At 43.8% G+C, this 25,784-nt stretch overlaps 1 long non-coding RNA gene across 1 annotated transcript; it reads left to right on the top strand.

Annotated features, from left to right (window-relative positions):
• Positions 1-25,513, top strand: LOC119007614. Its single transcript, XR_005071176.1, has 3 exons — positions 1-233; positions 10,063-10,132; positions 20,296-25,513. It is a non-coding gene; the product is annotated as an uncharacterized LOC119007614 (long non-coding RNA).
• Positions 25,514-25,784: the final 271 nt, after the last annotated feature.

A 25,784-nucleotide genomic window follows, 5' to 3' on the forward strand; every position in this document is an offset into this window, starting at 1 on the left:
CTGATTTATGTGGCAGTCCCGTGTCATACTCTCAACCTGAAAAGGATTTGCTCTCTTATATTTACCAGGGTGGTCAGGGCAGCTCTCTGGAAACACAGAAAGCCCAGTCTCCGGGCCTCGCTCCCAGCCAGTCTTTTCTACCCCTCTGTGCCAATAACGTGGACATTTTGGACCTTACCAGAATCAACCGAGGCTCCAGAGTTTCCATAGTGGTGTGTTTCAGCAGTGCAGAGGTGAGTGTCTGTGTGGGCGTGTGTGTGTGTGTGTATGTGTGTGTGTGTAGAGCTGACAGCATACAGGAGCTTAGTCAGAACCTGGTACGTATTAGCGTGTGCAGTGTTCAGGACTGCTGGCTCGGCCTGTGAAGTGACAGTGGGCCCATAAACCTCTGAAGTGAAAGGGACCGTTAGCAACTCAGCACTGCGCTTATTCCCCTGATCTTTGTGTGTTTGTGTGACCACTTTCATAAACAGGCTGGGTTGTGCGGGGATGAAAATGGACCATCTTTCCTTCGCAAACCCGAGTTCGGTGGTCATTTCTGTTTTCGGGCTCAGAAAAGTGTTTCGCAGTGCTCTCAAATCAACTTCTCCCGTGAAACGCTTGATTAAAAATGGATCGATTTCCAGAGAATTATTCTGCCCCGAGTTGAAAAAGGAAGACGCTAATTGGTAGAGCTATAACTTATTGATGACGTGTGTGTGTGTGTGTGTGTGTGAGTTACGGATTTTTCAAAGAGGTTGAAGGACATTAAGAGGGAGCAGTCTTCCAGCAGGTCTGTCCATCGCAGTTCGTCTCTCTGTGCTGAAGCCGACTTTGGGTGGAAGAAAAGTACAGATTGTGCTACTCACCAATACAGCGTGACTAAGGATCCGGTGAGAGGGTTGAGAGCTGTGTTGGTTGTGGATGGCGCTGGTGGTCCACTCCGCCACTGTGCATCCACCGCCGTCAAGTAAACAAGCCAAGGTGACCTCTGGATCGCCGGGTTTACACATCCTGTGGTTGGTTGTCTATGTAATGTGGCGGTGGGAGCAGCGGGTGGTTGACGCAGGCTCGAAGGAAGGGATCAGCTCGTACTATTCTGTGTGTGTGTGTGTGTGCGCCCGCGCGTGTGCGTGCACACGTACTGCATGCATGAGTGTGTCCCGTATGCATGTGCATTTGTGTAACAGCTATGCGGTTGATGCTAAAGCTCGTCTGTAGCCTTCTGAGCAGGAAATGAAAGCTTTACTGTTCTGAACACGCACAAAGCGCGCCTGGTTTAAGTCACTTCATCCACCGTACGTACTGATTAAAAACAGCACAAATTAAAAGATGTCAGTCCTGCAAAAACATCTCGACGGGGAATTTCAAATAAATGCGGCACGACCTGAGAAAGACATTTGGACCAATGCAAATGCAGACAAAATGGCCGCTGTTGCTAAGCTAACTTGGGGGGGGAGGAAGAAGATGGAGCTGAATGCTGTTTGAAAAGCTGCATGCTCATTTCGCAGCAGCCAAAGCGCAAAAAAAACACACACACAGACAATCGCAGAATTTTTCACATCTCGTCCGGGTCGCTCGAGCCGCTAAATCCTCACTTTTGCTTTTTTTTTTTTTTTTCCTCCAGGTGCATTTTGTTTCGGATGTGCCGCATTTGCTGTGTTGCGTTGCTCTCAAAGGTGTCCTGACATCACACCTTCAGACTGACTTTTTCTTTTTCTTTTTTAAAAAAAAAAAAAAGCGTGTGATTTGGTTTTATTAGCATCAGCTTGTTTGGGACTCGTGCAACTTCCGCACAACATTCAAGAGCGAAGAGAAGTTGTAGCAGATTTCGGCGTCAGAATCAGGGTGAACGTAAATAATTTCAGCCCCGAATTGTGAGTTACGAGTTTTATGAGTAAAATGTGACAGCTTCATATGAAAGTCTGTTTGAATCGTTTGCAGTTGAAAGCCTTCATAGTATGACACAAGGAAAGCCTTCACATTTTTTCTTTTTTTTTTTTTTTTTCTCTCCCCATGCGTTAACTTTGGGAAACCATGTGAGAGATAGATAAGACTGATAACTTTCTCTCCCAAGTATACTTACCCCACTGATCTCAGATTTTGAAAGTTTAGATGAGGTGAATATATTCTTTTTTTTTTTTTTTTACAGTATTCTCCATAATGTTCCTTTGACAGTTTCTTTGGGCGTAAAGAAAAGGAAAAGAAGAGAAATCAAGAGAAAAAAGGTTTTAGAACATAGCAGAAATTAAAGTTACTATTTCACACATAACATTATAAATATTATAAATTGTGATGTAAATAAAATCTGAACAATACTTTCATAAAAAAGCAGATGTGTATGGTTTGCACACTCAGCCCAGTTGACCTCCTGATGTAAATAGAAACACAGAAGAATGCTGAAGAATTGAATATATGTGTTGTGAGGATGTGTGAGTGTCCTGATGAGTAGGAGGGACTCTGCTGACGGTTCAATGTCCTCCCAACATGAGCACCACGAAAAACAGATGGTGGCCTTTCATTCTGCAAACTGAGAGAGAAAGTTTCACATTTCAGTCTAAGAGAAAACAACCGATTTGACTCACAGTTTTCTGATCAAAAAACCCCGCTTCTTATTTATCATCGCATATTATTAGATTATGATGAGAGCCTCGCGGTCCCCTTGAAGAAAAACAAAAAAGACTTGCAGTAGAAAAGAATCTTCTGCCGGTTAGATACCACCTTGAAATAGAGAGCTAATGAATTTCATTGTCTTTTGATGCGGCACACAAAGTTCCAGCAAATGTAGAAACAATTAAAAACAAAAAGAATTACAAAGAGAACTTACAAACAGATGGCTCCTCCAACAAAACAGCTAAACGAACACAAAGTCTGCATAATCACTTTTTTTTCTCCGATTGTTCCCTCAGATTCCAATTTCTATCTGACATAAGCTGGAAAACTTGAACAATTATCGTGTAACTTTCTTTTCTTTTTTTTTCTCCATCTGCTGGAATTAGAATAAGAAACTTTTACTGTTATTTTACAGCTGCTTCTCGTCAGTGTGAGTGTAAATGGGTCAAAATCAAGTTCATGCAAATGTGACAAAATGGAGTTTTTTTTTTAATTTCACTAATTTCTGGCACTGGCAGTTCGATTTGTACAATTTAATTTAAATTTAGCGATGTTTTTTTTTACGGTCATATTTTTTAAACGAGCCCCGTTTCTTAACCAATATATCAATATTCTTTCTTTTTTACTTTATTAATGTATTTTTAAAATGAGAGTAAAAATAACTCACACTTTATGATCACTTTTTTATCCTGAATTAGTCTCGCATTTTAAATCCACCTCTAATTATTGAATAAAAATAGTTTTTAATATTGTTAATTCACAAGTTTATTTTTTTAACTGCAATAACAAATAAAATCTGATCAAAACAAAACACACCGCAACTTTCTTGAATTAAATAACAGCATCAAATGAATCATCATGTGTCCGCTTAAATTTCACCTTTATTTTAAAATCGATGTTTTTTTTGTTTGTTTTTTTTACGTTCACGGAAAAATTAATAGTTTGACATCGAACAACATTTTGCTCATTCGCGTAAACAAGCCGTCGTCTTATTTTGGTGTTTTCGTTATTAAAGAAACACCCTCAATCTTAACACTTTGAAAATGATTATTCATCTTTAGTAAAAGTTTGGTTTCGGTAAATAGGAAAAATAGAAGAAAAAAAAAGAAAGAGAGGACGACGATGATGATGATGATGATGGTGATGGTGATGACAATGAAGATGATGGTGGTGATGATGATGGCTGAGAGTATTGTGGCTGAGAGGACACAGTGTGCATAGAAAGGAGTGGGAGGCCTTTGCTTATATCACAGAGGGCCCCCAGTTTTTCATTTAGTCGAGTTAAATTGATTCACCTGAAGGTTCTGGTCACGTATTTCTTTAAAAGCACCTCAAATGAGGCCCGACCATAATTTTAGTGTACAAAAGGGACGTGTCAGAGTCACACCATTGAGGAGAAATAAATAGGGAGTGGGTTTTTGTGGATGTTCTTCAAAGGCGCTCCAATTTCACACCGTCAAATTAAAGCACCCTTATATTTTAGTTCCATGTGTGTTCTTCCTGCTGTTTGGTCTCCAGGCTCTTTTTATTTATTTATTTTTTACATCATTTATTTTTTTTAACCTAATAATTCAAGGCAATCTGAGGTTTGATATTTTGGAGTTAAATGAATCAGAATGATACTTTTTTTTTGTTGTTGTTGCAAATTAAATAAATAATTTCACTCTTTTCCTGTATGACATTTAAATACTGTACATCATTTTAACCTACATTCTCACATTCACACTGAGTATTGACGGATTGACACCTCCTCATAACATATCCACTCAACTTTGTCATATCTGGGCTACATCTGGCATCATATCTGGCGTCTATCAGCGCCCTGTTTTGACTGCTGATGTATATTTTGGTTATCCATGTTGTTGCGTTACCTGCGCTGCCACCGTGACACATCACATCTCGACACTTGTCTGAGCTGAGCGCTGCCACGTGTCACTTTTCTTTTTCTTTTTGGTTGTTGTTCTGGGAGTATCTGCTGCGTGTCACTCAGTGTTTGCACAGGTGACATACATGATGTGTGACCTGTAGCACATGCGATGCCGATGCTCATTTGAAGGCCTCTGACACGCAAGTTTTTTAGAGAAGTCACAAGTGTGACTGACAAAGTGGAGTGAAGTGAAGAGAGTTCGGTAACCTTTGGCTCGGCTCGTGTTCCCGGAAATACACCTCGGCGCTAGACCTCTGCTGCAAAAGTGATGAAAAACTGAAATGTGAAAGCATTGAATGCTAAACAAAGTGATAATAAGGTTGGGGGGAAAATTCAGGAATGGCAAACAACACTTTTGTTTTTTCAGAGTTTAGATCTGTTCAGGACACTTGAGTGGGACCTACAATCTTCTTTTCAGTAACAAAAAAAATAAATAAATGGGTCAGCATTATATAACCAGGAAGTCGACTGCCAGCGTCCTGCAGCTTGTTTATGGTGACATCTCATTGCTTAGTCGGCAGGGTCCTACCAGTGTGCATCTTTATTAGTTTCTATGCACTGCTGGCGTGGGCACCCCGGCAGCAGCAGTGACAGCCCTTATCCCTCCTCTGCGCCCCACCTCATACTAAGCCCTGGATTTGAAGGACAGGCAGCTCAGGACAGAACAAGTGCGGCAAAGCGGAGCGCGAGCAAAGCTTTAGAGCGAAAGGCCACGTTCCACTGTATCATTCTTGGACAACAAGCACGACACACTTCTCTGCTTTAAAAAAGACATGACACAGTTGATGCTTCATCTATCAGACAGATGGGTTTATCCAGCGACAAAAAAAAAAAAAAATACGGTAAAGGCCAAGTAACAAAACATCCTGGATCCTGTTAAGCAAAATCAATGCAATTTCAAGACGTTTATATGAAAGAACAGAATAATAAAAGATTCAGACGCATAGCGAGACAGATCGCTGCTATTACCTTTAAATCTGTCGGCTGAATCCTCACTCCAAAGAGGAAAAGTTTCCTCCTGTGGAGCACCAGGAGGTGCTGTAAAGCAGTTAGCCTTTGATAGCACAAAAAACCAGCAAAAACAAACATGGCTGATGAGGAGGGGCTGGGCCGACAGTAACATATACAGGCGCAGAGAGCTAATGCAACATTTAACGTCGGAGGAGCTTTACAAGCCCAGAGAGTATTGACATTATTTAAAAAGATGCACCCCCACCCCCCTCCCCCCCTGCATCCATGCCCTCTTACCTGAGGCTGGGAGAGGAGGCGCACACCTGCTACGACCTTGGCTGAGAAAATTCAAAGTCATGGAAAAGCGGCAGCGCTGTGGTTAGCACGGTGGCTAGGAATGCTAAGCACCCCACAAAGCTACAATGTGACGCTTTGTCTATTTTCCAGTGAAGCAGGCGTGTAAACACCCACCACCTGTGCTGCTGAACGTCACAACTTTTTGCACTTCTTTCAGCTGAAGCGTCGGCCGGTCTCCTGCATTTGTAATTTTCAAGCATTTTTCAAGGTTACGTTCCATATCTGCAGTTATTACCAACATATCACTGGATCTGCACCGGCTCGATCACAGGTGGATACAGACCGGGGGGGGTTTCTGCTGAGGAGGAGTGGATTGATTGACATCGGTAAAACTGTGTTAAAAGCTTGTTTCATTGAGTTGCAGATTAGGCCCAGGCGGAAAAAGTGATAAACTAAAAGACGAAGCGAGGCGACCTGGTCCTCCCTCAGTCCTCGTCTGAAGTGCTAAACCTCACCCTGACTTTATAACGCCGAGGCTTGTGAGTCACAACTGTGAAGATATAATGTTGTTTGAACCCAATCTGTCACCAAATGGAGCGAAAAAGAAAACCCCGCTTGCCAAGTGCACAAGTCTGACATCACCACTCATGAGATACACACTCACACAGACACACACACGCACACACACACACCTCCCTATCTCCATGTCATTACACCAACAAAATCGCCAATTAATAAAAAGTGAATTCATGCAGTTGTCATTAACGCGGCGGCTATCAAAGGTCAGCGTAGACATTAAGCAGCGAGTGACAGAAGTATCAACACTATCATGTGACTTATTATGACACGATTATGTGAAATAATTAGTCCCCATAACTGCCAGGTCATTTCAGTTGGTAATGAGAAAAAAAAAAAAAAAAAGAGAAAATATTTTCTCACTGTGATAACATACAGTAATGAATAATTTCTCAAGCGACGAAACATCGCGGCGTCCCTCGTGGGTCTTAGTTGTTGCCTCGGCACTTGACCTACTTTGCCTTTTTTTTTTTTTTTTAAACAAACTAGAAATGTCGCTAATTTTGACAGCTCACTTCACGAGAAAAGCCCAACCCTTAGCAAGTCTGCCACCTTGGTGACAGACAGGGAACACTGGCATGTTGGTGCCCTGATGGCGCCCAGGTGGTGCTCATGGTGCTGAAAAGAAAAGAAAAAAAAAAAAAATGCATGCTGTCACTTGCCCAGACTGGATGGACGGACGTTCAAGCCAAAGAAGTTAGTTTTTGCAAACTGTTTCCGACCCTGTATGTACACACTGGCAGTGGTAGAAGAGGTTTTCAGATCCTTTAAGAAGCAAAGCTGTAGAGAGATGTTCTTATTTTTTTAACTTTTTTGTCAAATTTGTATTCAGGCGCAGCATTTTAACGGTGTACACGCACATTCAGAACAATGTTTACCTGCCAGGTAGTTCAATCTAGAGCCGTAACAATAGCGGACTGATCGACCGGTCGATCAGAATAACATTTCTGTTTATTGATGCATCTAGTCAGACATCTTTCAAGCAAAACGCTGCTTCCAGCTACACTGATTTCCTGTTTTTAATCATATTTGAATGTGAATACTTTTTGTTTTTGGACTGTTGTTTGTTGATGACATAATGAAAAAGGCAATTTATGGATGTCACATCAAGGTCTGGGAATTTATGACGTTTTTTCAATACCTCATGCCGATTCATAGACTAAACTATTTATCTGTTAATTAAAAAAAAAATAAAAAATCAACAGATTAATACATCCATCGTTTCATGAACTGACAGTAACACGGAGAGGAACTAGCAGCTTTAGTTGTCAGATAAATGTAGTAAACATGCTGGATTTTCCTCTGAGATGTCGCGAAGTAAAACAAAAAGTAGCATAAATTGAAAATACTCGATCGAATTGCCTCATAATGATACTTAAGCTCTGTACTAATGTCTCCTGTATGTGTGTGGCACATCGAGGCACTGCAGCATCGGCCATTTATTGAATTTAAGTGCAACATCACAAGTATCCCTGCTGATAAATTTCACATCATTGTACGTGTTGTTACCGTTGTGTTGATGCAGCGTGTTCATCACGAGGACGACCAAACGTCCCAGCTAATGTGACACACTTGGGAACGTGTGCGTGGATATTTTTTTTACAAAATACAAACCTCCTGTTCATCGTTCTGCAGCACAGAAGAGTTCACCACAATTTGGAGGCACTGTTACAGTTTTGTGCCCGTGTGGAAGCATTTCAGGGGAGCTTATGATATTATATAACCGAAACTATTCAGGGACGGTGATCCCTCAAACCTGCTCAGTTGGTTTGACTTTGTCTTTGTGAAGGTCAATGGATTCCGTTGAATTACTTTGCGACAGTTTGTTTAAATCAGCAGGTCTGCGGTATAATAGAAGGGACTAACCTGAGTACACTCGGGATATATCATTCTGGGCGCATGAATTCAAATTGCTGAGGGAAGCGGTATTTGCAACCTCAGGCCACTTTGAGAACCCAAATCAACATGGCTGCTGGGCTTTGAGAGAATAATAATAATCTAAAAAGAAAAAAAATAATAAATTATATATTGCCAAACTGAAACTGGCAAAGAATGCAGGGTGTGCACGTGGCAGTGGGCTGCTCTATAAAGACATCTGCTGATTACTCAGTTTGGGGAGGCCTGGTAGAGGAGAAGGAGCCTGGCAGTGAAACGTGTAAAGAGATTGAGACCACACGACGACGGCTGAAAGAACACAGCGCTCAGACCCTCACAGCCAGTCACTCGGAGCATGAAGCCATAAAGACGTGAAGCGGAAAGTTGTCTTCTCTCTATTTTACACAACAAGAGAACCTGGGCTGCCCAGGGTGGCAGAATAATATTAGGCCCCCGGAATCCAGTCAAGGGCTTTCTCATTTTGTTCAGGCCCACGACTCGGCAGGCACACAAAATATCCAACATGGGCCGGATTGGATTTTTTCACTGCTATTGTGAAGTGTTAGCAGACACCGGCAAAAAAAAAAAAAAAAGAAAAAAAATCCTCTTTTTTGATGGTGATGGTGATGGTGTGGTTTGGAACACGCTCTCTGCATACATCAGATGTGTTCACCTCCCCCAACATGGCTGCAAATTGGTGTCTGTCCCGGCTGACGCTGACATGCCTGCAGACAGGTCTGCCTGCGTGCACCCCTGCCTGGTGTTTTGCTAGTCGCTCTGCGTGGCAGGTGGAGACAGATACTGGCTTCAGGTGGCCCGCATGTGCTGCAGCGTGGCTCCCCGGGGAGCCGTGCTGCAGATGTCTTTTCTAGACGCGGCAGCAGGGGCCACAACTCAGCGCCTTCCACCGAAACAGGGGCCAGATCTCTGGACTTAGACGACGCCCACCGCCGTCTGCCACGCTCCTTTTTAGATCCAATGTTGAATCAGCAACTGCAACTGCCACCTATGTCAACCCCGGCAGGCCATTACGCATCCGAGTTCACTGTGGAGTCAGTAAACAGGAAAACGTTTGGCTCCGAAAAGTGCTGAAAAATGAAAAATGAAGAAGGGTGGTGCAAATGTTTAAAATGTCAGATCGAAGCTTATGGAATCCAGGATTAAATGTTTAAGAAACATTTGTCTATAATGTGAAGTCCACATATTTATCTGGTAAATTATCGCTGCGAGTGCATTTGAGGAAAGGCTTCATGAGAGATTTTGTTTGGATATGTTCCTCTGGTTAGTTACACGCAGACTCTACAGCTGACATAGAGACTCAGAGAAGAAACAGACGGACCGGTGAGAGTCAACTATCTGTTCTTTTATCTTTGTTCTTTTATCACATGTCTATAAATATTGGCTGGAACAACCTTTTCCTCAGTGGGCTTCAGGTACTTCTGTTCAGCGAGAGGGCTCATTACGATGGAGCTCGGTGTTATTTTGAGAGAGCTTTTTAATTTGTAACTGGGCAAATGTAAGTATTTTTTTTTTCCCCTCGTCTTTTTCTCTTTTTTTTTTTTATCTGCAGATAACCAGATAAAAACTGTGTTATCGGCTCTTAATTGAATCTTATCGCTAAATTATGCAGAACTTAAGCGCGGTCCGTACCGAGGCGAGGTGTTTATATTGAGCTTATGTTTCATCAGGACTTCTGAGGGCATCTGGTTCTACCTCAGCCGAGCCATATGTGTCCCTCTGATCGTGTTTAGCCGATGCGTCCTGCGTGTGTTTTCCCTAAGCCTCCTCTCTCCTCCTGACCTCTCACCCGAGCTCTCTCTCTCTCTCTTTGCTTTGTTGTGCAGGTCAGAGTCCGTGCACCCTCGCCCACACAGCCGCATGACCACGTTTTGGTATGCAGATACACAGACGCAGGTAAGGCCGGTCCAGGTGCACCCCACGGTGGTGCTGACCCGTTCTGAATCACCCCGCAGCTCTCGGGTCAGGCCTCGGGCCCAGCAGGCTCCCGGCGCAGGTCACAGAGGGCCTCCACATCCCAGAGATGAGACTCCAGACTGGCATGAGGAGGAGTGTTTGATGTGGCCCCGAGCCGGGCTGTGTTACCGTGTTACTATGCCTTTAATTAGCTCCAGCAGCTGCTACTTCCTGGTTGACAGGCCCTGGCAAACTCCACTGTCTCTGTAATCTCTTACAGGTGACTGTCAGTTGCATGTCAGCTCGTTGTATAAGTGACAGGCTGTGTGTTCCGGTGTAAGTCAGGTCTTAGAGCTTTGGAAAGTAACACTGATGTTACCAAGCTAATTAACTGTGAAGTGACTGTAGACAAGATTCAAATGAGAAAGAAAAAAAACAAAGAAAAAAACCAAACAGCTCGCAGTGCTATAATGACCACAGCATGTATCCAAATATGTTATGCAAATATGTCTCCGAGCGCCAATCCTCTGCCCATTGTTTTTTTTTTACAAGTTGCGTGTCTGTTTCCGGAGGATGCAATCATGATAAAGAGACAGCAAAGTTCTCCTGGTGACAGTAAAAGTGCCACTCCGCATTCTTTATCTGGATTTCCAGCTTGCACAAAGACATCTTAACCGCTGGAAATTGCCCTCTGAGGACTGACAGCGAGAAATTGATCTCAGATTAGACGAGCGCACCTCGTTGCCTGCTCCCCTTTGTCACTCCCAAGTTGGTGGATCTTTCCTTAAAACTGCACCAGAGATGAAAAAAGGGAGACTTCACAGCTGGCTATGGCATACTAATACCCTGGACTCATTAAATTAATGGGGGCCAGATTCCCCTTACTGAATGTGCACTGATGCCCTTTGAGTTTGCCGGGGCTAGAGGGTGTGCAGCACTTTGAAAGCCCTGACCGGCATATTGAACGTGTTTTAATAGAACTCTTTTGAGACTCTTGGTAGGATGCACACTAACTCTTCGCCTTTAAGTTCCCGCACCTCTCCATGTGATCTTGTCAGATAGCCACTCTATCCTCGGATTCAGGCCTGGAGAGGGGGGAGGGGACCGTGCACGTTAAATGAGGCCAGAGGTGTCCACATCTCAGCAGAGGCCATTCTTTCCTGGAGATGTGAATCTTTGAGACGTGGTGCGCTGCGAGCTTTGATGTGGAAAGGTGCTCGGCGCAGGACTGAAACAGGAGGCTTTACAGGCCGACGTTCAGCGGGATTCCCTTCAGGGAGGAGAGTCTGGCCTCTCGTTTGGACAGCCGTCCACACAGTGTTGATTTAAATGATGTACTCTGCGATTCACCTGGCACTAGAAAATAGATTCAGTCCCACGTATGGCCATTATGACTGTCATTGCCCATTTAATGTGAAGACACCGCTGCGAATCCCCCCATAATACAGACGAGCCGCGGGAGTTGTGGAGGATCCAGTGAGGAGGTGGTTTCAAAGGAAGCAGTGGCAGGATTTCAAGGTATAAAGAGCACAAAAAAAGATATTGTTTTTAATGACAATAAATTGAATAACTCCTAATATAATGGGTGGAGCGGAATATTAATATATGCCTTTTTGCATATTTGCCCAACAGCAAAAAGATGAATTGATAAGAAAAGAAAGAGGGTGGATTTGCATGACAAAAAAAAAAAAAGTCCCTTTAGAGCACTGATGCGTCACCCTGATGGTTAGAAGAACCCCAAAGTACCAGATGTGAAGATAGGGAGACTTCCTCCTCAAATTAAGATATGACGCCATGAAGCTGCTCGGCTCTCAGTGCTTCTTTATGTCGATATTGTTGTTTTTTAGGGAACAGCGATACGAAAAACACGCACACCTCTTGCTTTCCCCCGAGCCGAAAGGGACGTTGTGATATAATGATAATCTTCCCTTCAGTTCTGCTCTGTCATCTCGACTATAAGCTCTCGAAACGCCACAAAACAGAGAAAACATCGCTGACAATGACGAGATTATACGCAGCCAGGAATGAGGCTGCAGGACTGAAAATACCCTTTAAGAAGGAGGTAAATAAGACAAGTGGCTGTCGTCTGCCGTGGGATGCTGACAGGGAGACGGCGGCGACAATGAGGCTGGGGCTGCTGAGCGCGGTGAATAAACAGAAATCCGGTCGAGCTAAAAATGGCTGACTCAGGTGCACAGCAGAGGAAGCATCTCCCTCTCCCTCTCCCTCTCTCTCTCCCTCTCTGCCTCTCCACCTTAGCCTTTGCGTGTGACAAAACAGCACCATATACCTCTTTCAGAAATCCGTGTCGGGCAATCATTTGATTTTCATAGCTAGCTTTGACAGTAATGATTTCATGAAGCCTTTGATTTTAGCTCGATCACCATGGCTGCAACATCGGCGGGTACCGCTCCTCATTAGCGATTCCATAAGCAGCGAGCAATGCACCGCTGTAGCGCCTGATACTTACATGCCTCCCACTCTAAAGTGTGCTGGTAATTTATTCTCTCCCCGGTGCTCATCATCCTGATGCAACTCACACAGTGACAAGAATCCATCTCTGTGGTACCTGGCAACAAAGTGGGAGGACGGGCAGAGGGAGGGGAGTTTGGTGGTTGGGGGGGGGTTTGGGTGATCACATATTTTTGTGATCACAATCAGAAGGGAGAGGATGGTTACCAGGCAGGTTTCAAACATTCAGAACTAGCACCAGAACATCCCGGGAGCAAAACGAGTGCGAGGAGGTTAAAACAATTCGGCGGCTAAGAACCAATCTGATAGAAGAAGAAAAAAACATCCTCTCCTGCCAAAGGTTTTTTTTTCTCAGAGTATGGCTTAAGCACTTCAAAGTTAAGTACTATATAGAGAGTATGATTCATTTGGCAGCTCATATTGTCCAGCTTCAAAAACCTAAAGCTAGCCAGAGACACACTGTGGGCTGTTTTCAGCTTCAGAGAAGAGAAAGAATTTGGCTTGAGCTTAGGCCGCCCATCCCCATCCAGAGATGGGCTCTTTTTCATCTTATCGTAGTCTTAGCGCATTGGTGTGGTGACTATGTGCTTCACAGGTGGGAGTCTGCCTCTGTCAAATAAGCCAGTTCACTAAGGACGGGATTTGCCGCTGTTATTTTTCTATTAGGGAAGAATTATGCTAAGCCTTTAGAGGCCATCTTTGTGTTGCTATGGCAGCCCATATTTCCTACCGGGTTGAGACCTTGAATGACTACAGTGCAAAGCCAAGTAGCCCCAAAACCCTTTGAGGATTAGAACTCGGGTCTCATAGTTATGCAAAACACCTCTGATATGATTGAACCTTGAATAGTTGAATGACAAAGTTTATTGAGATCGCCTCTCTTTTCATCTGATTATTGTCATTTGATTATTCCCAATCACTTGGCATGGCTTCAAACGCTGCTTTTTCAAATGGCCATTGTTTAGGACAACACTGAGGGGAACATGGCCCCCCAAAACCTTCATATCTTTGACCATTATATCAGTGAAAACAAAACAAAGAAAAAAAAATGCACAATTCATGGTGGTAGAAATGTCGTACAAAGGCATTCACACCACACAGGATTACAGTAGAGGGCATTACTGCTGTGGGCCGGGCTGCAGCGTCGGGCTCTTTAAGTTTCATCTGTTGATTTCACTGCAGAACTTTTTACTTTTTTTTTTGAAAAATTCCCATTTCAAGCTCGTGTAAACCAAAGCATCATGTGAAAAATGTTTTGTCCGACAGATAAGATGTTTGATTTTGAATTATACAAGCGAGGAGTGACGGGATATCACGATATTCACGATAACGTGATGTTGTAAAAAGGTTATATCATCACATTTGATGTCGTCTTAACAATCCAGAGACGTTCGGCATCTTTTGTTTATGAGTTAATCTCACTAGTAACTGAGTAGTTGATGGTGATTGGTCTTTTCGTACACGTTTTTAGTGGTTATGGTTACAGTTCCCTACACACGCGCTCATATTCTGAGTTGTTTGGTAAGTAAAGACATGAAAACCAGTAAACTAAGTTTAAAGAAATTTCTCTAGATATCACGATAATATCATTATCGTGGATACATTTGTGGTGAATATCTGTTATCATGACAGCTCAACTATGAATGAAGACAAGCAGGGGTGCCGCCTTAAACGAGACTCAATAATCAGTCTCGTCAATACGTTTTCGGTCGATCGACGACTCGATTAACTAAAAAGAAGACGAGCATGACTCTGCAATCCTTCTGTGGCGTCTCCCACCGCAGACGTCTGGAGTTCCGGGTGTGATGTGTGCTTCACAGCTGCTTGGGAATTTCCCTTCCTATAGCTCCCACAATGCCTTTCAGCGTGCCCAACTGAAGTTTGCTGTAACCATCAAACGCATTTTTTTTTTTATTCCTGGTCATGAAAGCAATTTCACAAATCTCAGGTCAAATTTCATGTGCAGCCAAATCAATAGAAATACTTTTTCCTCTTTAGATTCCGTCCTAATGCTCCCAACTGTTTCAGACCAGCCATCAAAGCCTCCACTCTATTCGGAGACATGTATAGACAGCTACTCAAAGCTGACACCGAGATGAGGCTTTGAAAGCACGAGATTGACACTATTGTGGTCACAAAGCACAACAGGAAACTACTTTGAAGGGGAGAGTGCTTTGAGTATCGGATTTCACTTTCGAAATATAGTGGCCGAAGACGAGCTGGAAGTATTAGACGTGTTGAATTGGCGTACATTAAACAACAAGTCGAGACATGTGCACCAGAGGCCACATCCGCGCCTGTAGAGCAAACAGGAACACGGGGAAGGTCAAAACTGCCTGAGTTTTTTCAAACCGCACGTAAATATGACGCCTTTTTTTTTTTTTTTTCTGTTTTAACTGGATTTTGCTGCACACTTCTCTCCTGCTTCAGTATCTTGGGACGTGATGCCGGCCTGTGCTGCGAATAAAAAAAATAAATAAAGTTGACAATATATCCAATTGAACAGTACTTTTCTTTTTTTTTTCACTTCACAAACTAAAGTGCCGCTATCAGAGCCACGTCTCGCTGGCAGTTTGGGAATTGATCAGTCTCAATCCCAAGCTGCATCCTTGTCAACTGGCAGGTCTGCTGAAGATGACACATTTTACTGACAGTGCCTTGTCAATGGCTGTGCTTGAGTGAAATCCCCCAGCCATGTTTGCTCACCGCCAAAGTGATATCTATCATCTTATTTTTGACAAATTCGTCACACCCATCTCTCAATCTAATTGGTCTTTGAAGCCCCCCCTGTAAAGACAAAGACTGCTAATCTTAGTGTGCGCGTTTGAACAGCGCTTGCCACCGAACGCTTCTCAAGTCTTTTTGAGCGCCCTCGTGTTCGGCGAAGTTTGAAAAACATGACAGTCACATTTTAGGTGCTCTGATGTCACACAGTCTTTCTGGCTTAAAAGTTCACTCAATATGAGGTTTGGTCTGCTTTGATGTGGGGTCTCTAGCGATGCGATTTTAGCATGCTATCTGCCTCTGCTGTTCTCTGTCACCCACTCCTGCAAAGACTGACATGGGAGCTGCCAGAGCTGAGACTCAGCCTTTTTATTCCCGGTGACTACAAATTAAAGATATGGGTAAAATCAGGCGGCGCCATGACAAGCAGAATGTACAAACTTCTGCCAGCGTTCGCTCCTGGTGCTCTAGAATTTAGATTTCTGATGCCATCTATCATCCTAATGTATTTATTGTTTTTAGAATATCAATAATAATAATAATAATAATAATAGTAATAATAAAGTTATTTCCAATGGATGTTGGGCGCCTGATATTGTGCACACAGCATGGCAAAACAAAGATATCAAGCATCTGAATTACATCCCATGACACTTTTACATGCACGAGCTCACCTGGCTGCTCTGGGATGTTTATTTATAACACAAAAAGTTTATTCACAGCGATAATAATGATTTTAAAAAAAAACACCAAGATTCCCAACACAACAACTAAGAATTCATTTTCCCTTCTCTCATTATGCAACACAACAGCCCCCCTATTTGAATCTCAGATTGTTGGGAGTTTGCTTGTTCTTGTTCTGCGATGGTGGGATGTGGGGAGGTAGGGTGGGGTGGGGGTTGAGATGGAGGGGGGGGATAAAGATCTTCGTAATCTTGTTTTATGCTCCTGACGGTGAGAGGAGATCCTCCGCCCCCCTGCGACGCGCCGCTCACCTGAAGAAGCGAACCGGAGCTCCACAGGACTCCTCGCGCTGCTCACATCTCCGTGTCCTGACAATTGAGGTTTTAGGGAGGATTAAAGCAGAATATTTCAATTTAGCGCCGGAATTCACCTGACTGTGCCAAAGTAATTACCTTACCCCTGCTGAAAGAAAGAAAGAAAGAAAAAAATGCAATTACGAAAACAGTAAAGAAAAAAACACACACACACACACACCTACAGACGAGGGACACACAAAGAGCTCTAAGACGTCTAAACAGGAAATCTAGGAGTGTTAATGAAAGCAATTTAAAAATCGTCGCAGCAGCCGGGACTCTTAATTTATCGCCTAAATAGTGAATGAGCTGAAAAGACATAAAAATAAGACAAAGCTCCATTCAGAGGCTTCTCCTGCTGGAAGGAAAAAAATAATTAAGAAACGTTTGGCAGCAGATATTTCACTAGTTCTACTTAGTTTAGTTTTAGATGTTTTTTTTGGGGGGGGGGGTGCGTTCAAGGAAAACAAAAAAGAATCCGAAACGGCAACATCTGTCTTGAATGTGTATTTATAATCACAGGTCATCAGCATGTTAAAACATATCATTAAATAACAGTATAATCACGGGACAAAGAAGAAAAAAACAAAACAAAACAGGATGCAATTATTTTTTTTAGCAGAGTCGTGTATTTAGTCTGTCGTGTGTTTGTGAAAATCCGCTAAAACAGACGCAGAAACGTGCGGAATAATTGCGGGCAGAAGTGTTTTGTTTGTTTGTTTTTATCAGCAGGGTTTCTCTTCAGACTGGCTGTAAAATGTAGGGTCACATTTTTGGTTTTCCTGGTGATGCATTTAAAGACCTGCTAGAAAATAATTCAACCAGTTTCGCCTTCACCTGAGTCTGTGTTGCAAACACACACACACACAAACACACACACAAAACAGTAATTTCACCTCATGTGCGTCAAATAACGTGATCCTGTCGGTCAGTTCCTGTTTGGTCCTGTCTGCGTGATGCGTTCAGGTGCTTCATCAAGAGCTGTGTGTGCGTGTTTGAAGATGTTGTTCTTTTTTTAGAGGAGGGCCTGAACAAGAGGCAGCAATCGTGTAGTTGTGTCTATTTGTCGTTGGTGTGAGTGTGTGTACATGTTTTGAGCGCATTTTGGGGGATTTTCAACATTTTCTAAATGTGCAATTTGATTTATTTCATCCTGGGAAGCCTGTTCTTCTTCCTCTTCTTCTTCTTCTTCTTCTTCTTCTTCTTTGAATTAAACAGGTGAAAACTGGCAGTAGGTGAACGATCCTGCTTGCGCCCCTTTTTTAAAAATAAATCAGGCCTGTGCTGTCTGTCCTCTGCTTTTCGCTTCACATTGTGCCAGAGTTGATTCACTTTGCCTTTCAGAGAGAGAAAGAGAGAATGTGCAGCTCTGTCCGGTCTGAAACGCATTGGAAGACGAGGCGGAGGCCCTCTGTGGGTATATCCCATGTAAACAGGGCCCTGTGCATTGTGTAAATTAGGTGGATTAGCCCCTGCTTTTGTTGGACATGGTGTGTACACATGGACACTGATTCAGCTCCCCTTAAAGCCAGTTTGGCCCTCAGAAAACTTTAAGGAAGTTCTTACAGCTCCCGAACTTTCAGCCTGGAGATGATCTAAAGGAGGAGGAGGAGGAGGAGGAGGAGGAGAGTCCTTCTTCATTCAGCGTCGTGTTGGTCCAGCTTTTTGTTTAGGGGCGAAATGGAAGAAAAAAGCAGCTACTTTTTTTCAGAGAATAATAGAAAAAAAAAAAAACACACAAAAAAAAACCATCCTGTTGCTGTCTTGAAGTCTCCATATGAAAACTCAGGAAATTGTTTAATAACCTCCCGAACCACAGACCTTTTGATTATCAAGTCAGAAAAAAAGAAAGAAAGAAAGAAAGAAAGAAAGAAAGAAAGAAAGAAAGAAAAAAAATTTACGCACGCCAGAACAAAAAATGATTTGAGTGACGTGAAATATTGTCAGGAAATATGGCAAACACCCTCACACACACGCACACACACACACATGCACACGCACGCTTTCTTGCCACACACTGCATCCCGGCCCACCCGCCGCGTGTGCACGTGTGCGCGCATGCTGTACTTGGAGGTGTAAATATAAACATTTGCACATATTTCTTAATAATTTCAGCATTTGGACCAATTAAGGCGGATAATTTTAACGGCTGCTTTATTAGCTGCGTCTAATTAAAACGTCCCCTGAAAGAATCCTTTTTTTCTTTCTTTTTTTTTCCCTCCTGTATCTTTATATCAATTATCTGTCATGGATGCGTCCAAAATCGTTTTATTTTTTTTTTTTAATTATTTATAAAAGGAAGCGCGCGCCTCTCGGTCACCTGTCGCTCCTCCGCCAGGTGCCTGTGAGGAGGGTTTTTATTTTTGATATTTACTCACACTCTAAATTTACCTTCGGTGCAAAAAAACAGAGAGAAAGAAACATCCCCAGCTTCTCTTTCTCTTTACGAATCCTTTTCTTTTAGTCTCTCTCTCCGCTTTCCGTCGAAGCACGAAGCGCAACAGATCCCAGAGAAGGAAAAGAGGAAACTTTATTTCGTCGGACTCTTAATGTCGAACTGGCCCAAAATCCAACTGCGTGACCCTTTTATTATTTTAAAATTAAGACGCTTGCTGCTAAATGATATTTTAGCGAGGAGATGAGTAACCAGTGTGGGAGCCGTGAGGAGGCCTGTGGGCCCGACGCACTCCGGGTGGAACGTCTCCAGCTTTGTCCGTCCACCTGTAGCATCCAGCCTCCCGCTGCCTCCGCTCACATGTACAGATGGAAACTTTTCCCTAATGTTTAACAATCATTTGTTAAACCCACCTCACCTCCGTCAGGTGTTTTGTTCGAGTATTCTCATTATTTCGATAATAACTTTGCTGATTGTATATTTCACGACGTCTCATTCAGAGTAAGAAAAAACATAAAGGCAGCAAAAGAGTGTGTTCAGACGCTCAGTTCTGATGTTAACACCCGTCATGAAGCTTTAGTTGTACACATATTTACTGCTTTTTGTTCGTGCCATTATTACGCACAGTGGAAATCAATTACCGTCTCCTCATCCATCGTGCGAGCGTCATAACTCGATTTACAGAAAATCTCTCTTTTCCCTCAGTGGCACATAATTGTCACAAAGAGGATTCAGATCAGTGTTAGATTGTGTTGATGTTGTTGATATTGTGGTGTAATTAATGGTGTGTGTGTGTGTGTGTGTGTGTGTGTGTGTGTGTGTGTGTGTGTGTGTGTGTGTTATCGCCTGTAAACTCGCGCTGACAGACTTTGATTCTGCCTGATGGAGAAAATGTGTTTTTGTGTGGAAGCGGATTAGGATTGGAGAGAAGAGCTTCAACATTTGGTGGTGACCTTTTTCACAAAAAGGGAGCACTGCAACTTATATTTCATTAAATGTATTGTTTGCTCTCTGTTTGTTGAAGGTTAATCGTCTTAAAGCTCACATGTTTTATGGCTGATTTATTATTCTTAACAAAGTTTCAGCTTAATGTTTCTATTTTTCATGTTTTAGAATTCAAACAAAAACAAAAGTCAAACTAAAAATACCCATTTTCAGAGACCCTCTGTAGTTTTCCCAGTTAAATGTACAGGCGCTAAAGAGTTTTCTTTTTTTTTTCCTCTTGTGAAAACTGATTTCATATGTGCACAGATGGCTTTTCAAAGTAAATCTGCCTCATGTCTTTCCATGTGTTGGAAACATTTTTATTTTACAGTACTCTCTGGTCCTCAGAGATATACATACTGCTCTCCAACACCCGGGAAAAAAAAAAAATCAAAGTCATTTTTTAAAAAAGAGCAAAGATAAAATAACCCAAAATAAAGCCAAAAAAAAAAAAATGAAAACTACATCTTTTGTAGGCCTAAATACTGTTTTCTTACTGCGAAAAGTAACATTTAAAAGTGGGAAAATATTTTTTGTTTTCCTGCCATCAGTGTCCGGCTGAGATCTCCTCGTCCCACCACCTCTGTGAGCAGATGTGAACAGATGTGACGAGCAGAAGGTGACCAGGAAAAGAAAACAAAACCACAAAAGACTCGTCCTCGTGCCTTCCCTCCTTCTAGACGTGACGGTAAGAGGAGCGTGATGAGGAGTATGTCAGATGCCATGTAGGAGTGAGCTGCTGAACTATACGGCGAAGAGCTTTACGTCCAGCAGATGACAGGAGACGATGACTCACACGTGTCTGTACGTTTGATACACCAGTTTGAGTATTTATCGAATCATTTTCCTGCCTTCGCATCTTAATGAATCTGTTATTTAAAGGCAGGGTCACTGAATTCATTAGCGTGCTGAGTCGTTGTGTGTTCTTTAACGTGTCTCGTTCTGCAGCGTACAGTATGTCTGTGGAGTTAATTGTGCCTAATTGTGTGTGTCCTGGAATGTGTGCGCTCACCATAGTTGTCTTTTTGTCTGTAGCCTCCGTGTGCCCGTGTGCCAACGCAAGTGTGTGCCCATATGTGGGTGTATGAGTGCTCCCCTGTTACTCAGTGCCTGCGTGTGTGCCCATGTGTGTTGTACGCAGCCTATTAGTGGAGTTTAACCCCTGTGTTCAGGGAGTCACATCCCCTCAACACACCAGTCTCCATTCTTACTGCAGCACGTTAACATTTTACTCTCCTCCCTCCCCACCCACCCCCTTCACTTTTGTCCTAAGAGGGCAATTAAGGAAACAAACGTTTTCCCTAAGATAAGCTGGCTGCCAGCTTTGCATACTAATGCAATGCCAAGTGGTTACAAATAGTGAGTGCTCTAATTACCGGCACTGTTTTCAATCAGAAATTGCTCAATTTCCCAGGATGAGGTCTCATGGCTGGAGAAAAAAAGCACAACCTGACAGAGGCAAGAGACAATCATCTCTATGTGGAGTGTGGCTGATTTTACCTCCCTATGCGTGTGTGTGTGTGCCCACATGTGTGCACACGTGTTGGTGCAAATAAGCTCATCTGCTTGTGTGTGTGTGTGTGTGTGTGTGTGTGTGTGGACCCCGGCACAGCCCTCTCTATCACCGCTGCCCTTGACAAGTCAAGAAATGGATCCTGTCAGCCGCTGCAGCATTTAGCACCACAATTATCCCTCCTTTCACAGCCTGGCTGCATTAATGTAAACCACACCAGGCAGTAGTTGCCACTCATTGATGAGCACGATGTGGTGCACCATCTCTGGGTGAGCAATTTGATGCAATTGTGTTGCTGTGTGATCATCAGTGCAAATCAGGGCCTTGCTCATTTATTAAGCAATTTCTGCCGGAGAAAATTAGAAGGAAGGCTCTTTTGATTTGGCAGCAGATCTTAATATCTCTCAAAAGCAACAATAATGCATAATATGGCTGACATCAAACAAAAAGAGGGGACATTCGAGTGAGTTTTTGCCCGCGTCAACCCATCAGGGAGGGGGTTTACTATTCTGAGAGGAGCGGCCATCATCATGTGGCCACAGGAGCAGGGGGCAGCACAGACCAAAGTGACAACGACTCGCTCCCTGGGTCTGAGAAAGAGTCGCTCCATAGGATGCGCACGCAGGACCCATCCGATGGCCTTAGCTGACCTTTAGCTCTGACAGTGGCTAATGGAGGGCTGGCCCTCGATCAATGCACCGAGAGACTGGGCTCCCCATCCCTGCCCTTTCACCGGGCCAGGAAGGGAGGGGTGCTGCCAGAAGCCACGCCACGGAGCCATCGACCCTGCCACTTTCCCATCCTGTGGGTGACAGCTGCGGTGCCAATGAGCCTGGGGACGCCACGCTGCCCTGCCACGTAGGAAGGACAGCCAGCAACTCTATCTCTGTGGTGGTCGGAGAGAAAGTCACTGATGATCCGTTTGTGAATGTCAGATTCATGTAAACAAGCCCCCACTTCTGGTGTTGATGATAGCGTGGCCTGAATACCTGCACAGCAAGACGACACTTGATCATAGTTGCCAGATGTGTTATTATGTGGTGGGTGAAATGTGTTCTGTTTTCACCTCAAAACTTTTTCTTATTTTTTTCATTAATTTGTGCCTTTCTTTCTTTATTCATTCATTTATTTGTTTATTTATATGTTTGTTTGTTTGTTGCCACCTTCGCCTCAACCTGTTCATGCTGCTGTTTGGCAAAAGATACACAAGTATTCACAGCTGTACCTTCAGACAGCTTCGCTCCTCAGGTACAGCTGTGAACTCATCCTCCACGTTCCACCATGAAAAGATCATTTTTGTGATTTGATTATTTGTTAAATATAGTCTTTTTTTTCTTTATGTGAACATATGGAACTCCAACTGTGGTTTCGTTACACAATCTGGAATCCAAAGAGCTCTTCCATTGCTATTTTATCGAGTTTTAAAAATGCGCAGTGCTTATTAAGGTTGGTGTTGAACCCACACAAAGAAAAGTCGTCATGCCTCAACAGCTTTGTTTATGAAGACAGGTTGTATATAATTGCTTTAATTCAAAGCAACACTGTAACTTTTAAAGCAGTTCGGGAAAAAGTTGGTCGAGTGTCGAGACTCGTTCCCGGATAGAGGTCCAAAAGCCAACGACCGAATTCGGAATTAGATTTTGCTTTGGTGTTTGACAATCTGGGCATTAGAGATGTGGCGTACCCCGCCACGCGCCCAATGTTAGCTTGGATCGACTCTATTCCCCCCGTGACTCTGCAAAGGATAAGGGATTACAGATGACGGGTGGATGGATGCAAAGAGACTCAACAATCAACTTAAGTTCTGCAGAAAGTTAGATAACGTTTCTTTAAACTGAACGCAGATGGACCTCCTGTGACCTTCTGTCAGTAAAAAGTTGCACCAACAAAGCCCGACTCCTGCACAACCCTTGTCCAGTGAAGCTGTGTTTCCATTTTTTTTTTTTTGCCTTCTTTGCATTCACTTAAAATGCTACTGTGGGGAACACGTCTCGTCGTGCAGCACCGTGTCTCTAAGATGTGCCTGATGTTGTTCTTGGGGATGTACTTTGTAACCCAGATGGTGCACCACTGTATACCTTTTATCAGAGCAGCCTTTTGTCAACATGCAATGCATGCATTAAAAAAAAAAAAAAAACCACAGACAGCAATATTTACTGTGCATTTTAATTGCACGCGCTTCAGTTCAAAAACATTTAGAGACATTCGAAAACAACAGCAGATAAAACATTACTTCCATATGGGGAGAGCGGAGAGGACATCCAAGAGGTTTAGCGCAGATTGTTCTTTTTATTATCATTAACAGTAATGTGATTCTGAAGCCCCCTGTGACCCCCTCACAGCAGCACCTCATCTCAGAAGTCATTCATTAGAACAACCAGAAGGCAGGCAGAGAGACAGCGCGAAAGAGACATGGGGAGAGAGCGAAGTGTAAAATAAATTAGACTGTTCTTATGAGCCAGATGAACCTTGATGAACCAGTCTGAGAAGGGAAAAAGGAAAAGCGTGCCGCTGAAATTCAAAGAAAATCTAATAGCGCAGTGTTTGGGAGATGAAGATGTCACACGGAGCTCCGTGATCCAGTTGTCGGTGCCGCTATGTGTGTAATCACGGCTACACTTACTGTCCACTTTGGATTGTAGGGCCCGCGGGGAGTCTTGGAATACGGGTGTGTTTGGACTGAGATTGGGCTGTTTGAGACCACGGCCTGATGCCGGCTGTGGTGAAACTAATCAAAAAGCTTCTTATGTCTTCCTCCTCTGATATAAATGGATTGTACAGTCTTTTCCCTCCCCACGATTTGTCCCAGTGTTTACTAAATAAGACTTCTTACAGTGGAGGGAGAGTAAAAGGCCACCTCTCTCAATTAAGCCGTTCCGTAAGAGCAGTCGAGGCGGCGTGTCTCCGTATCTACGTGCCCCGCTGCTGCTTCTTATCTCACCGGGCCTGTACAGGTCTGAATGACCCACCTCTATACGCGCTATAATGTGTGAAACTATGCGCAGGAAATGGCAGGAACGCGATGCAGAGCGGTCAGAGGCTCACGTCGGGCCAGGGCGGCAGAGGAGAAGCAGGAGATGGGGTGGCGTGGGGGGCTCAGAGGGGAGGTGGTGGAGGGGAGGTGGTGGCGGTGGCGGTGGTGGTGGTGGTGGGGAGCCGTGTGGATCCTTGGAGTGGTGTGACAGACTCCCCAGCCTCCTGGTAGGATTTGTTGGAATGTGAGAGAGGAGGATTTTAGCACCAGGCGAGCCACGCCAGAGTGCTGCAGACTTCATGCCATCTGTCTCAGCCTCCATCCTCTCTTTGCCAAACTCGTCAGACCTTTATTTCCTCTCCCTCTATCTCCTTCTCATCCCTGTTCACAAGAGTAGCAGACATACTGAGATCTGCTAATGTATTGGAGGGGGGGGAAAAAAAATGGCTGGGCTTAATAAGCAGATTCAGAGAATTTGCGATTGATTAATATGTATTCTTGGAGCTAATTGTCCAACAGCCCTCATGGAGATAAAATGTGTGTTCGATAGCCCTGCCATTTGTTACTTGACCAACGGGGAAGGAGAGATAGAGATTTTTCATACCATAGCAAATCTGTTGATCAGTTAATAATGAAACATGTTTCAAGTGGGAGCCAAGAAGTTCACTTAATTTAATGCATCATTATAAACAAGCTATTACCTTTATTAACTTTTGTATCGTGCTGTATGCTGCTATGAATAATGCCTGATTAAAAATATGAATGAATAATAATCTGGGTGGTTTCTTCTGTCACTGCACTGAGAACAGACTGATGGAAATCAAAATCAGAGATTAAAGTCCACTTGACATCTATCAGAACCATGAAAATGAGATTTGTAACTGAACTATTAAAAGGACCAGATCACCTCCGTATACGCAGAGATGTGTATCTTAGGCCGTGATTGAATCAGAAACAAGATTTTCACATCAAATGCGCGTGTGATTGTGCGGCGTCTGAATGGGTCTGATCTCTCACCCTCTCTCCCCGTGTGGGCGACTGGGGAGGAGGCTGAAGGAGATCACAGGGAGGAGCTGCGCCGGCTCCATGTCCTTAACCTGTTCTCGGGAAGGGCAACCGAGGGTGGAGGGAATGGAAAGGAAATGCACCCTTTGTCCGAAATAGAACACCAGGTGGCAGGAAGTGGGCAGGAGGCCTTTGAAGCTGACCCCCGGACTCTGCGCTGAGATGGCCTCGGCGATCGATCGGGGCCAGAGATGGCGGGGAGCGGAGCCAGGTGCCCCCCGAGAGCCTGCAGACCGAGCAGACCTATTAGGGGCGAGGAGGAGGAGAGCGCTCCCATCGTATCGCTGTTCAGACAGCCGGAGTCAACTGGCTGCATCCTAACAAGCAGGCGGACACTGACAACAGTCTGCTGCACAACAAGCTCAACAGGCTTCATATGGAAACTTTAGGGAAGGGCTTCCACTGCAGAATGCTCTCAGATCTGTGTGTAAAACCTGGCAAAGCACTGATTCACTGGTGTGAGTGTGCAAACATGCTGCGTGACAAAT

The sequence above is a fragment of the Acanthopagrus latus genome, chromosome 18, assembly GCF_904848185.1.
Source record: "Acanthopagrus latus isolate v.2019 chromosome 18, fAcaLat1.1, whole genome shotgun sequence".
NCBI classification, from domain to species: domain Eukaryota; kingdom Metazoa; phylum Chordata; class Actinopteri; order Spariformes; family Sparidae; genus Acanthopagrus; species Acanthopagrus latus.